We start from the raw sequence: 14,404 nt of genomic DNA, 5'->3' as shown, positions 1-14,404 counted from the left end.
AGCAATTGAAAAAAAGTAGAAGCGTCGGATTGGCGCCACCGACTGAGTGTAACGCATACAATCGAAACAGCAGAAATGCAAAATACAAAAAGTGCTCTGTATCATCACTTTCGCAATCTCACTGCAACGTCACGCTTAAAGTATACTTGCAATTGCGTAAATAGGATTAGAGAGCATGCACTTTCGGAATCCCAGCTGATTCAAGCGTTTTTACTGGTGGAAGTAGCCCTGATTCGTTTTTTCAGTTTTCGTTTAAATTTCAGGCAACTTGATCAACGCGCCCAACTCTCAGGGCAGCTCTGGTGTTCACGCAACTACTCACTGTCATAATATGACACCTGAGTCGTTGAAAAAACTGAAGCCACAATAAAGCATTGGCATTGATAGAGTCTCGTGTATTGCGGTTAACTTTGAAATCGCAAGCAGTAGGAAGAAAAACGTTGGAATACATCGTGTGAAATTAATCCGAGCAATTGTTGGCCTTATTTGGGAAATTTAATGCGATAACGCTTACAAATGGTATTAAGAGAAAAAGTAAACAAGAAATTCTATTAAATAAAAATTGAGAACACTTTTTTACTAATCGGATTTATATGGCAGTGTAGGAAAGTCGAAGAATATACAATATTTAATCGGAATAACGAAGGAACATTGAATGTGTAATAATAACTTTCTGTCCCAAAAACAGCGTGTATAAGTTAATTTTCTTATTTCTTCTCTTTTTTTTGAAATATGGCCCTCCAATTTAACGGACTATATATTTAAGATTTTCGATTATTATTTAGTCTGCTGGCATATATACCTTGTTTTCCCTTCTAAAAATATTTATATTGCATCAAGACCAGTTTGAAAACCTGCACCAGGATTAAGATTTTTTCAAATTACTAACCAAGAACCAACAATGAAAACCGTCGTTGACACTGACCCAGACTTCATTAAATAGAAAGTCGGAATGAACCGACTAACGTGTTTTTAAAAACCGGAAGCAATTTTATAAAGCACTAACAAAAAGAAAGAAATAATATCCGGTATAAACTCCTAACCCACTGAACCTATTTAAGTAAAATTTAACTCACTGTATCTAGTTTTATCCAATTCTTTTTTATTCAACTATGAACTCAATTATGTTAAAAGTCAAAACAAATTATAAACAAGTAAGGAAGGGCTAAGTTCGGATGTAACCAAACATTTTATACTCTCGCAAAGTCAAATGGTATACTCGTTTGAGATTTCTTTGTGGATTGACTGATATTTTCGGTAGAAGGTCAACTATAGGCACTGGGGTCCACATATTTAGTACTTAGGGGTTTAAACAGTTTTGGTTCGATTTAGACAATTTTTGGCCGCAAGGTGGCATGCTTTAATTGCATTATTCACGCAAAGTTTTACCCCGATATAATCATTGTTACTTGATTTGCATAGTGGAAAGTGAAAGAATCAGATGGAATTGTAAATGGTGTTACATGAGAAGTAAGCGTGGTTGTAGTCCGATTTCGCCCATTTTCGCACTATGACATAGAAACATGAAAAGAACGTTATGCACCGAATTTGGTTGAAATCGGTTGAGCAGATCTCAAGATATGGGTTTTCACCTAAAAGTGGGCTGTGCCACGCCCACTGTCTAATTTTGAACGCGGTTCCTATAAAGTCATCTTATACCATCTCAGATATAAAATTTAATGTCTCTGACGTGTTTAGTGCTTGATTTATCGCGCTTTTAGTAGTTTTTAACAGTACCGTTATATGGGGAGTGGGCGGAGTTGCCACCCGATTTCAACTATTTTCACACCATCAATAGAAGTGCTAAAAACGTTTGCTTCTAGTGAATTTTGTTATTATAGCATTAGCGGTTTAGGAGATATGCACATTAAACCTATTAGAGGCGGGACCACGCCCACTTTTTAAAAAAAAGTTTTAACTGCAGATGCCCCTCCCTAATGTGATCCTGTATACCAAATAACAGTTTTGTATCTTATTGCGGAGCTTAGTTATGGCAAGTTATTTGTTTTTGATTAATGGCGTTTTGAGGGCGTGGCAGTGGTGCGATTACGCCCATCTGCAATACCAACCGTCTCACGGTATCAAGAAACATGTCTACCAAGTTTCATAAAGATATCTCAATTTTTACTCAAGTTAGAGCTTGCACGGACGGACGGACGGACAGACAGTCACCCGGATTTCAACTCGTCTCTTCATCCTGATGATTTATATATATATAACCCTATATCTAACTCGATGAGTTTTAGGTGATACAAACAACCGTTAGGTGAACAAAACTATTATACTCTGTAGCAACAGGTTGCGAGAGTATAAAAATAATAAAAAAACGTTAATTTCGGTGGCACTATAATACCCTTCACAGATACAAAGGTTCCTTACAATAACTTGATTCCGATCTAATTTCGTGAAGATACCTCGTCGAATAAAAAAGTTTTCGATGCAAGAAATTTACTCCGATCGTTCAGTTAATATGGCAGCTATATGCTGTAGTGATCCGATCTAAACAATTTCTTCGGAAATAGCATTGTTGCCTTAGGAAATGCCAACTTTCGTGAAGATATTACTTCAATTAATAAAGGTTTCCATACAAGCACTTGATTCCGATTGTTCAGTTTGTATGGCAGCTATATTGTATAGTGGGCCGATATCGGTCGTTCCGATAAATAAGCAGGTTCTTAGTGAGGAACGGACAGGTGCAAAATTTCAGATCGATAGCTTAAAAACTGAGGCACTAGCTCGCGTTTATACAGACGGATGGACAGGGCTAAATCAACTCAGCTCATCATGCTGATCATTTACATGTATGTAGGTATGTGTACATTTTATAGGGTCTCCGACATTTCCTTCTGGATGCTACAAACTTAAAAAACCCTGTTCAGAGTATAAATATATACACATACAAATATATCTAACCGAAAGCATGAGTTCAAAATGTATAATAAAAAAAATATAGGTATTTCTGAACAAAAGCATATGTATGTATAAAATTCAAAAACAGAAAAATTTTTATTATAATTTTCCGTAAAATGTCAAAGGCCGAGAAAGAAATAAAACCTCAACAATCCCTCAAAACATTGTATAAAACAATGCAAGATATAAATGGCAACGATAAACTTTTCGGCGATACTGGTGGATCACCGCAAATATTCTTGAAGCACCCATTTTGACTGGAAAATTTATTGGAGAAATGGTCCTGTTCCAACAAACTAGTCTTCAGAAGGCTACAGTTTACTTTAAAAAAGTCTCAAGGCCAAAAAGATTAATTTTGGATTTTAATTTTGAAAATTCATTCCTTTTTTACATCGACAAATAATTCTATCAATAATTTTCAAATTAAACTTCAAGTACAATCTTTTGGATTATTATACCGGCAATAACGTTTTCGTCTTTATTAATGGATAACCATAATATAATTAACATATACCATAGCTACAGACACGTGGCCGGATCTACTAGTATAAATTATATATATATATAGTTTTAAACACAGAAATAATTTTCCAACGATAAAAAAAAAAAATACAAAAATCTCTGCATTTGTATCTTCGTAAACGTCAAATACAATAAAGGTCTCTAATTGCAAATGTAACTTTCTCAGAACAAATAGTGTTATCATAATTAAATCTAAATTTCAATTAAGCAGGCACTTGCCACCCTTTGCAAATTCGAGCTGCTGACTGTCGTTAGCATGCGCAGAACTGCCTGCTTTCACGGTTTTTCACCCACTTACGGACATAGTACAAATACACGCAATTACAGTTATTTAAGTATATTCGTATATATTGGATTGTCCGCTTATGCATGTTACACAGCGATTTTAACAGTTTTGTACAGAGCTTTTCAATTTAGCCGACAGGTTGCATGCAACACTATAAAACAATACACAACAGCGTAAAACGAAAATGAAAAACAAACCATAAACAATTACAAAAAATAAAACAAACTGAAAAGTAAATGCAAAAGCAAAACAGTGAACAAAAACAGAAAAATTGAAACCAAAAGCAAAAGCAAAAAAAAATTGAAACAATGAAATGAAAGCATGGACTTGACATACAGCCGCTGAAATTCATTGACATACATTCGTTCCATCACAACGGTCGTGCCTACTTCAGCTCACGCGTATTCATAGCTGAGCTATTTAGGAATTCATGTTAGCAACTTCCTCGAAGTTTGAAACTTTCGACATGCCACACCACACCAGCCAAGGTAAATTTAATTGCGAGTAAGAATTGCTACGAATTCGTAGAGATTTACGGTAAAGTAAATAAGTAGCTGGCGCCATCTGTGGGCGGTAGGAACTTTATAAAAAAAAAACGATATAGGCGGCGCTGTAATTACTTTTCTGTATTTTGACAAAAATGCTTACTGTATTTATAGAGTGGGCAAAATTTGCAAGAAAGGTTAAGTTGTTACCACGCTACACTTCTATTTTTATAATCCTAATTCCCTTGTCTCTTCCACCAGTGAACTCAGATGCGTAAACCATTTTGGGAAATGTTATAACATTTTGAATTCCACCATGAGCTTCAAATTGTGTCATATGCTTTTATAGTTCAAAGAAAGTAATAACTGTAGTCCCACGGCCTTATACAATACTTTAAAAATATTGCGACTCATATTAACTCTGGTTATTTATGTGTATAAGCTTGTTAAATCTCTTATTTTCATATTCAAAGTTTTAAGGTTAAAGTATATCCTGTATCTATTACGTATACCCGATATTTGTAACAAAATTCGTACTGATTTCGGAACGTATTACTTATCACATTATATCACAAATAAGTTCGGATGTAACCGAACAGTTCATACTCTCGCAAAGTCAAATGGTATACTCGTTTGAGATTTCTTTGTGGATTGGCTGATATTTTCGGTAGAAGGTCAACTATAGGCACTGGGGTTCACATATTTAGTACTTAGGGGCTTGAACAGTTTTGGTTCGATTTATACAATTTTTGGTCACAAGGTGGCATACATTAAACGTATTATTCACGCAAAGCTTTACCCCGATATAATCATTGTTGCTTGATATGCATAGTGGAAAGTGAAAGAATCAGATGGAATTGAAAATGGTGTTATATGGGAAATAGGCGTGGCTGTAGCCCGATTTCGCCCATTTTCGTACTATAACATAGAAATATGAAAAGAACGTTATGCACCGAATTTGGTTGAAATCGGTTAAGCAGATCCCAAGATATGGGTTTTCACCTAAAAGTGGGCTGTGCCACGTCCACTGTCTAATTTTGAACGCGGTTCCTATAAAGTCATCTCATACCATCCCAGAGATAAAATTTAATGTCTCTGGCGGGTTTAGTACTTGATTTATCGCCCTTTTAGTAGTTTTTAACAGTACCGTTATATGGGGAGTGGGCGGAGTTGCCACCCGATTTCAACTATTTTCACACCGTCAATAGAAGTGCTAAAAATATTTGCTTCCAGGCAATTTTGTTATTATAGCATTAGCGCAGATGCCCCTCCCTAATGTGATCCTGTGTACGAAATAACAGTTTTGTATCTTATTGCGGAGCTTAGTTATGGCAATTTATTTGTTTTTGTTTAATGGCGTTTTGTTGGCGTGGCAGTGGTCCGATTATGCCCTACTGCAATACCAACTGTCTTACGGTATCAAGAAACATGTGTACCAAGTTTCATAAAGATATCTAAATTTTTACTCAAGTTACAGCTTGCACAGATGGACGGACGGACGGACAGACAGTCACCCGGATTTCAACTCGTCTCTTCATCCTGATCATTTATATATATATAACCCTATATCTAACTCGATTAGGTTTAGGTGATACAAACAACCGTTAGGTGAACAAAACTATTATACTCTGTAGCAACAGGTTGCGAGAGTATAACAACCTTATCTCTGAATGAGCAGAATGTATCAAAACAACATTAAACAAAATACATTAAAACAACCTTATCTTAGATCTAAAGTAATAAGTAAACACACTAGTTAGTATAAATTGCAGTGAGATCTATGTAACAAGTTAGCCTTAAGAATATCAATGAAGAGTACACATTTGTCTCACATCATGTAAACGATATTAACTCGCCCGTACCATAAAAGTTTTGAAGTTAAGTTTCAAATTAGGTTAGACATTTCTTACTTTCGTTTGGTCTAATCAAAATGTCTAATAGCCTTTAATTCGGAGAAGTAATCGCAAAGTCTGGTGTTATGGCCTGATATAAATTTATTATACATAAAGCTAAGAACTTTATGTTTGGATTACGCAAAAGTTAATTTAAAAAATCACTTAACAATAAAGCCAATCTCACCGGTCTTTCCGGATCTGAAAACTATACACGGTATAAAACTTGAAATAGTTTTATGATCTTAGAGTATTAATTATGCATAAAAGCTGGACATCACTTTCTGTTTTTTATGTAAAGATCACTTTGTTGTTTCACATATGTATAAGTACACGATTTTCTAAATTTTTTCGAGAATTCCGATGATTCAAAATACTTAGTGAAGTTAGGGTAGTGATTTTTCATGGAGCCTGGCACTTAAATCCTTTAAAACTAGCTACCGAATATTAATAGTAACTTTGAAGATATTTAGATCATATAGTCGTAAGGTTGAAAGTTCAATACTTGATAGGGAGAATAACTTAGATCCAATCCTTTGACTACCGGCAAAAGTCGATAAACAACTTTTTGCAACCAATTTAAAGCCAATAAACTTAAAAAATCGCTCAACAAGTGTTCGGTCAATGAAAAAAGAATAAAACTAATTTCCAATATGGACTTTAAAAGTAATCAAGTACAAGAATTATGCGTATGTAGTATGCATATAAAAACTTATCCCGAACACAACAATTTCCATAGCGTGTGCTACTACTTCCTGTCATAGCTATAAACTAAACGATGAAAACAAGAAACCGCCACAAGCAATAAAAAAGCCAACGACGAGACGTCAAACTAAGAGAACAAAAACAATAAACTACGTAGTAGCACAGGGTAAACAGAAAACAGTAACAACAATGTTTGTTTAACAAAAATTCCTTTCCGTTAGATGGGGCAGACGGGGCAACAAAAAAGTGCTGCACACACAACTCAACAAGCGGGTACTTTGAAATAACTGCGGACAAAAGTCTGTATATTTGTAGTGTCGAGAACGAAGAGAGTACAGTGATTTACAATGGACGAGCTTCATCAAAAATTCGTTGTTGGATTCATTTGTTCGAATCAATCTGGATATGTGACTCTTTAGGTGGCTGCCAAAGTGGACGTGTATGGACAACCCACAAAGTCAATCATACAGAGAAAGGTTCAAACTTTCGACCAAGGGGACATATAACACCTTTACATCGTTCTAAAATAGCGCTTCTACCGAATTTTTCAAGCATAATAATGAATCTAATGCTTTTCCGATCCAGCTTGTATCCGTTGCAAAAGAAATCTGTACGAAGGGACCCAATTCTATATCCGACCATGAGCTTTCAACCCTGCCACAATGGTCAATAACTCTTTGAGAGTTTGTTTAGAAGCATAAGTTTGAGTAGTAGTAGGTTTACTCTTCCCATCTTCCCATATTGAAACCCCCAAATCAATAATTCAAATAACAACGATTCCGCCAAATTGCTTTAAGCAGACAGATTAATCGTTTTTTCGATCATTTTAAAGTATTATCGACTCTCTCGTGAAGGTTTTCATACATAAGATGTAGGTATATGTATATTTTTAAGTTTAGATTTGGTTAATTTTTAGCGTAGGATACATTGTATACCATACATATGAAGTCAAGTTATATGGATCTCTTGACCTTTGATAGAAGAAGACATTCAGAGATCAAAGATATAGTTTAGCTTTAGTCAGAATTATCAGGTTTCGTATATATGTTATGCATACCAAATATATATTGTCAAGTAGCACTCATCACTAGAACTATGCGATATAATCAAAAATCTGTGAGAATTCTTTCCCTAATTTAAAGAGATTAACCAACGTTTTTTACAACCTTACAACAACGTATAAATATCATATCTATACCCAAGATCCTGTGTTCTCTCCGATATAAAAACCTCAAAATATAACTTCCAGTAATTTATCGTTATCGTCCACAGTGCCGACTAGACAAACAAAGCAACTTCCTCATGCGAGTATAAACAATTTTAGTGGGACCTCTAAAGTGGGCACGACTGTGTTGTCGCCTTGTAGGCGTATGAATGTGTGAAGTAGTGTAGTGGGGCGGAGTAGGTCATGAGGGCATAACACACCACCGGAAGCAAAGCGTGAAAATGCCAACATTGTGGTAAACATTGTAAAACGCCTAAAACTATGTTTCTGAATATTTTCCCTAATATATGGCTGTGTTGAAAGTTTTTTTTTCACTTATTTTTCACACACAGCAATTTTGAAGTGAAGTTAGCGATCCAGAAAGAAATGATAAGCTGTCACCATATTGAAAAGTTGTTCATTTTTATTTATTACAATTTGTCAGTTCTCTATTTTTGGTAGTCAAGCACTTCAACGCCGCCACGTTTTGCTGATTTTGCTTGTCTATTCAAGCGTTGACTTTGCTAACTGTTAGGTGATGCGAATGCTAAAATACGCCACATGTGGCTTCGGGGTGGCAGAATTGTTAAGCTCACTTAGCGGTTTGTCGTGACGGGAGCACTTTTCGGTTTACATGTGTGTAGGCTGACATTTAATTTGCGATTGGTTTTTCAATTTAGTCAGTCATTGAATTAGCATTGATTACCTGAATAATGTGAGTAATGAAATAACAATTAATTGCATTACATTAAATACTTTGGTAGCAGGCAGACTTAACACGGAGTATTTTTGTATGCAATTTATTTATTTATATTTTTTATACTCTGAACATGAAATAATTAGTTCGTCACGAATTTTGTAACACCCAGAAGGAAACGTCGATTGTATATACGCGAACTAGTCCCTCAGGTTTTCAGATATCGATTTAAAATTTTGCACACGTCTTTTTCCCCAAGAGACCGCTCATTTTTCGGATATCGATACCGATATCGGATCACTGTCATACAAACTGAACGGTCAAAAACATGTCGTTGTATGGAAACCTCTTTTTGTTTGACAAAATATCTTCAGCAAACAATACAATCTCCGAAGGAATTTTTGAGATTGTACCACTATATGTTTATAGCTACCATGCAAACTGACCGATCAAAAACCAATTCTTCAATGGAATATTTTGCATTTGTGAAGGGTTTTATAGTTTCGGTGCGAAGTTAAAATTATCTCTTGTTTTTTCGTTTTTTTTTTCAATTTCATAAAAAATTACAGTAATTTCTACATGATCTCATGGTGAATATAATTTGACTTTGAAGCTTGAATTACACCCCTGTGCCTCTCCACTACCTTCTGTTTAAAGATTCTAATCCAATCTTATCCAAAGATCTCAATTCGCTTAACAAGGTAAATAAGCTTATGGTAATTTGAGAGCTAGTAAACAATGTTTATATCACAAGCTTTTCTGAAGATGGAACAAATTTAATGATGTAGAGTAAAAATATACCGAAAGCACCTAAAGATCAGAACGCCTTCAATATATTGAATAAATAAATTACAAACCTTATAACGTGTTCTTGGTACACATAACTAATCACATTGCTCATCATAAAAATCCGAGAATTGTTTTGACCAAAATTTTAACCGTAATAGATATTACGCCAAATCTTATGTAGACCACATAACGAATGGCCAAAAGTAAGGTTACGTTCGTCATAGAGATCTTTTGTTCCATGACGCCATCAGATATCTGATGATGGAAAATTAGTCTTAATACAAAATAAAGCATAATTAAAGATATTAAAGCCTGATGTTGTGAGAATGTAGTCAAAAATACTCAAAGCAGTCAGAAATATAATGAAGTATAAAATACATCTTTCCTTCGCTATCTTATGTATTTTACATGTTCTACTATAAAAAAATCACTGACTTTAGTTGTATACTATTTCAATGAAACATTTCCTTTAATCACAACAAACAGCTAATGAACGGTTACGTTGTCAGCTTATTTACCATCGTACATTGTACCTGTCCTCCCTTTGATTCTCATACAATAATGTTTTGAAGCGTATAACCTTGTACGTGTCCTTAAATTATCGATTTGCCACTGACATGCATGTGAATGGTTAATGAATGTGGAACGCCACGAATGATAAAAAGCAAACAAAAATATACTTCAATTCAAACGAGTATATAAAAGACACCTCCTTTTTTTAAATTATTATTATTACTATGAGATATTATTATTGTTTTCATTATTTATAAGTACACTTGCTGACAAAATGTCACTACTATTTCCATTAAATTTGAACGAGTGGTCCTAAACCAATTTAAAAAACACGAAAAATATAGGGTTGAGCTTCATGTCAATGAAAGGGAAATAAAAAATGTATATACATACAAGTATATGAAATTTCATGAACAAATATGTTACTATTTCGTGCAAAGATTACATGACCTATTAATCTAACCAATATTAGTTTGCTTGTTGAAATTAAACTTTAGTAAACAAAAAACCCTCCTATGCCTTTGAGCAGAAATGTTGAATGTTAACTATGTTAACTTTTAGCGTACTATTTTATTCTATAATCGTTCCGTGTGATATACCACATTTGTTATATATATTCCAAAGAGAACCAACTCTTTTTTTCGCGTTGTATTGTTGATATACTCCAAATAACAAATATTTATATAAGTTAAATGAATCTAATTTTGTTATTTTTGTGACATCGGTCATAGCAGCTTATCCTGTAAACTCTCTTTTCTGTTACCATATTAATGGTTTCTGATTTCAGTTCGCGATTGTCTTGATCCATATTCATCTTATCGCCCCATTTAAAAATTGTTCGTATAACCCTAGACCATTATAACTTAAGTCCATATCTTCAATAAGAGTTAATGATAACAAGGTTCTAAAACTAATGGAGAATAATCATTCTAAAGAACATTCTTTGGCATTTATATTTTGAAGATTACCTCTTTCAAATGTGAGCACGTCTCAGATGGTCCATCCGTTGAGTCCAATTTTCGATATCAAGGTTCAAACATTTCGGCTGGTAACTGGCGAAAGACACGCGTAATGTTTTGCTCCTGGGACTGAATCGAAATGAGATTGTCCGCATAGACTTTAGACTTTACATATTTCCACAGGAAAAAGTCTAACGGTGTGATATCACACTCAATAGATCCATTGATTGATGCGATTAGTAGAAAATGGTGCCGTCTTGTTGAAACCAAATTTTGCCGAGCTCACGAGCTTAATTTTCAGGCATTAAATAGTCGATTATCATGGTGCAATAACGGTCGCCATTGCCGGTTACGTTCTCACGGGCTTCATTGTTGAAGGAATATGGACCAATGATTTCACCGGCCCACAAACCACACTAAACCGTTGTTTTTTCTGGATGAAATAGCTGCTTTTAACTTCTTCAGGTTGCTCTTTGTCCCAAATGCGGCAATTTGCTTATTTACATACCCATTGAGCCAGAAATGGGCCTCGTCGCTGATTAAAATTTGACTCGAAAACGTCAGTCCTTGCACAAGCTGTATTTTGTACGCTTTCAATTTACAATCTCGACGTAAAATGTGCCAAGTCGTTCCATACGTCAGTCCGAGTTGCTGCGACTCTCCACGGTCTTCATGTACACTCTCAGCTACAGCCGCTTTATTTTCTTCACTGCGTGCTGGACGTGGTCCATTCGGTCGAAAATTATCCAATAATAAGTACTGGGTCTCAAGATGGGTGATGGTGTTGCGAATAGTACACTCAGTAGGCCCCTTTTGTTGACCATAAGTTGAACGAAGAGCGCGAAACACATTCTTTACAGAACGTGAATTTTTGTAATAAAGTTGAGCGATTTGTAAACGCTGTTCAGGCGTAAATCTTTTTATGATAAAATGCCAAACAATACTGAACAAAAATAATATTATATAACAGCTTGACACGACTTATGCGTAATATTTCAAGGAAAGGCTATTGAAAAAAAGTACCTCTACTTGGATCAGTTGTAATCTACTATAGACTTTTAGACTTGAAAATCCAAACTCGCACATAATTCAATACAATTATAAATCAGACATCTATCATTTTCCGATTTATAATAATTAATTCATAGAAAAAATTCCCATTCATGTCACTACACTCAAACCAGTTCAAACTGATTTGTCTAGCTTTTTGGCTTATGAAAGATCACTTGTGGGCATCTATTGTCAAAGTTTTCCATGTTATAAAAAATTCATAAGAAGGTATGATTTTTCGAAAAAAATCGTTGCCCTTTCAAGCAACTTTAAGACTTAAACAAGAAATCAGGGAACGTACTTTCTGCCAAAACTCTTATCAGGAAAACGCTGACACTGGATGATAGTTAGCGAATCAATTTATTAAATAATATTATAGAGCTAAACCTTTACTCAATCAGCTCCAGCTTCCATCCGATTAAGTATAGCAAGTCTGCTACTTTAAACCCATACGTAACAAGTCAGAAGTCAAAATTAATGACCTTTGCCGCTCCGCAGTTGATGAAGCTGTCATATAAATATGACATAATTGTCATTATATTATATATACACATGCACACACATGTCGTTACACATATTGCCTTTGATATCCCAACGCTTGTCCTTTCTACTCCTTGGAACTCCCTTCATTAATCTGCTCTGTTCTCAACATATTGTATTCCCTTCTGTTTTGTGGCCACATTTTTCCTGTCATCGGTGTTTATTAATATGGTCGCTGTCAATGTTGGCATTTATGTTGATTAACTGACACATTTAAATGTGGTAACACAGTCATGAAAAATGCTCACCATTTGCATACAGCTGCCGAGAGTATGAAAAGCAATGCGTCTAAGGATTTGTGTAGATATATGTGTGTAAATACGTGCCTCGTAGGCACTCGATTGTGTGTGAATGATAAATGTTCTGGAGTCGCATTTATAAACGAATAACTATTATAAACGTTAATATGCGCTGGGGAAAATTATATTTTATGTGGCGCAAAAAGTTTCCTTTAAGCCAGAAATTGATAATGAGGACGTATAGAGGCTGGAGACTGAAAATGGGTGTTTTTGTTAAGGTGTTATTGAATATTAAGTAAATTATGGTACAAAATCTATATTTAATTCGTTAATAGATGTGCATATTTTTCATTACCTATTTAATTATTTTTTGAGAAAGAGTCTGGGTAGTCACACTGTGGTACATGATGTATCTGGAAATTAAATCAGTAGCTTCCCTGTAGTCTAAAACAAAATAAAAATAATTCCTGAGCATGAACTTTAAGTTTATAAGTGAAAAATTGCTAAGAAGATGCAGATCAATACAGTTATCTTTCGATAAGTGTGGTTAAGTGTCTTACTCAGTCAGTGTCATATTCAGTCTATCGCTCACAATCCGTCGAATTCATATCTCAAAGGCATTGAGTTATTAACCCTTATGTTAGTAACCAACTTTACCGACGTCTTTTAGCAACCAGGTACCAGGGTACCCACAATCTGAGTATTATTATTATTTTGTATATTTTATTTTCAAATATTAATAATCAGTGACAATTTAAAGAAGAAGAAAATAACAACGTAGAAAAAAAAAAGTTTAAAAAATGAACTCACAAATAGCTTTCTTTTAAGTTAAAAAACGACGATTTGAGAGCTTAAAATGAAATATTGAATTTTTTTAAGCTATTCACACAAATACACCGCGGTGGGTACCCGGGTACTAACATAAGGGTTAAACAAATGACAGAAACTCCTTACTACTAGATAATAGTAAATCACTAGATTTAAATTGTGAGCAATTCACTTAAACTTTTCATTTAGAATCTATTAGAAAACTACATATTTAAAAATGTATAAATATAGATCTTGAGTATCTATATTTTTTGTCGAATTCTAATAGAAACCTGTGATCAGACTTACAGATACTCGATACCACAGAAGTGCAGCGATTGCAATCCCGAAAATTGGCATAGAAAATTTCTTTCTGTTTCGCCAACAACTAACAATCAAGCAAATAAAGCAAAATGATAAACGGAAAGTAAAAGCAACAAAGGCAACAAGTCAAAGCGTTAGAAAAGGAAAGTTAACGAAAAATAAAAACACAAAGTCACCACAGTACTGAAAACAACATTCACTAAACAAACAAACGAAAAGTCAAGCAAAACAGAATGGGTAGAGTTGAAATAAACAGCAACAATAAAACAAAAAGTGAGTTGGCAATGAAATATTGAAATTCACCGAGGTAAATATGAGTGTAAGCAAGGAGTAGAAAGAACTTCGAGCGAAGAGCATACAACCGTAGCCGTATCAGGTAAATTGTATAAAAGAATAATCGAAATTTTTTATTGTGTGGACAAAAAGGAGAGTAAAGGCACACAAGGTTTTGCTCAGCTCGAAGGCGGAAGTACAAACGGAAA

The 14,404-nt window shown here is 34.6% G+C and overlaps 1 protein-coding gene across 6 annotated transcripts in view; it reads right to left on the bottom strand.

Annotated features, from left to right (window-relative positions):
- Window positions 1–14,404, bottom strand: part of Cbp53E (Calbindin 53E) — a 155,397-nt gene that overhangs the window by 124,426 nt on the left and 16,567 nt on the right. Inside the window, exon 1 of one of the 6 annotated variants that reach the window (XM_070107832.1) lies at window positions 13,147–13,168. The exons of the other annotated variants lie outside the window; for them this stretch is intronic. The gene's annotated coding sequence lies outside the window, so the exon portion shown is untranslated. Of the gene's footprint in view, window positions 1–13,146; window positions 13,169–14,404 lie in introns of those variants that run through there. 6 annotated transcript variants of the gene reach the window in all.

Source organism: Bactrocera oleae, chromosome 4, assembly GCF_042242935.1.
Source record: "Bactrocera oleae isolate idBacOlea1 chromosome 4, idBacOlea1, whole genome shotgun sequence".
Lineage (NCBI taxonomy): Eukaryota > Metazoa > Arthropoda > Insecta > Diptera > Tephritidae > Bactrocera > Bactrocera oleae.
Note: the sequence above shows the minus strand (reverse complement) of the source record. Positions and strands in the feature narration are given on the sequence as shown.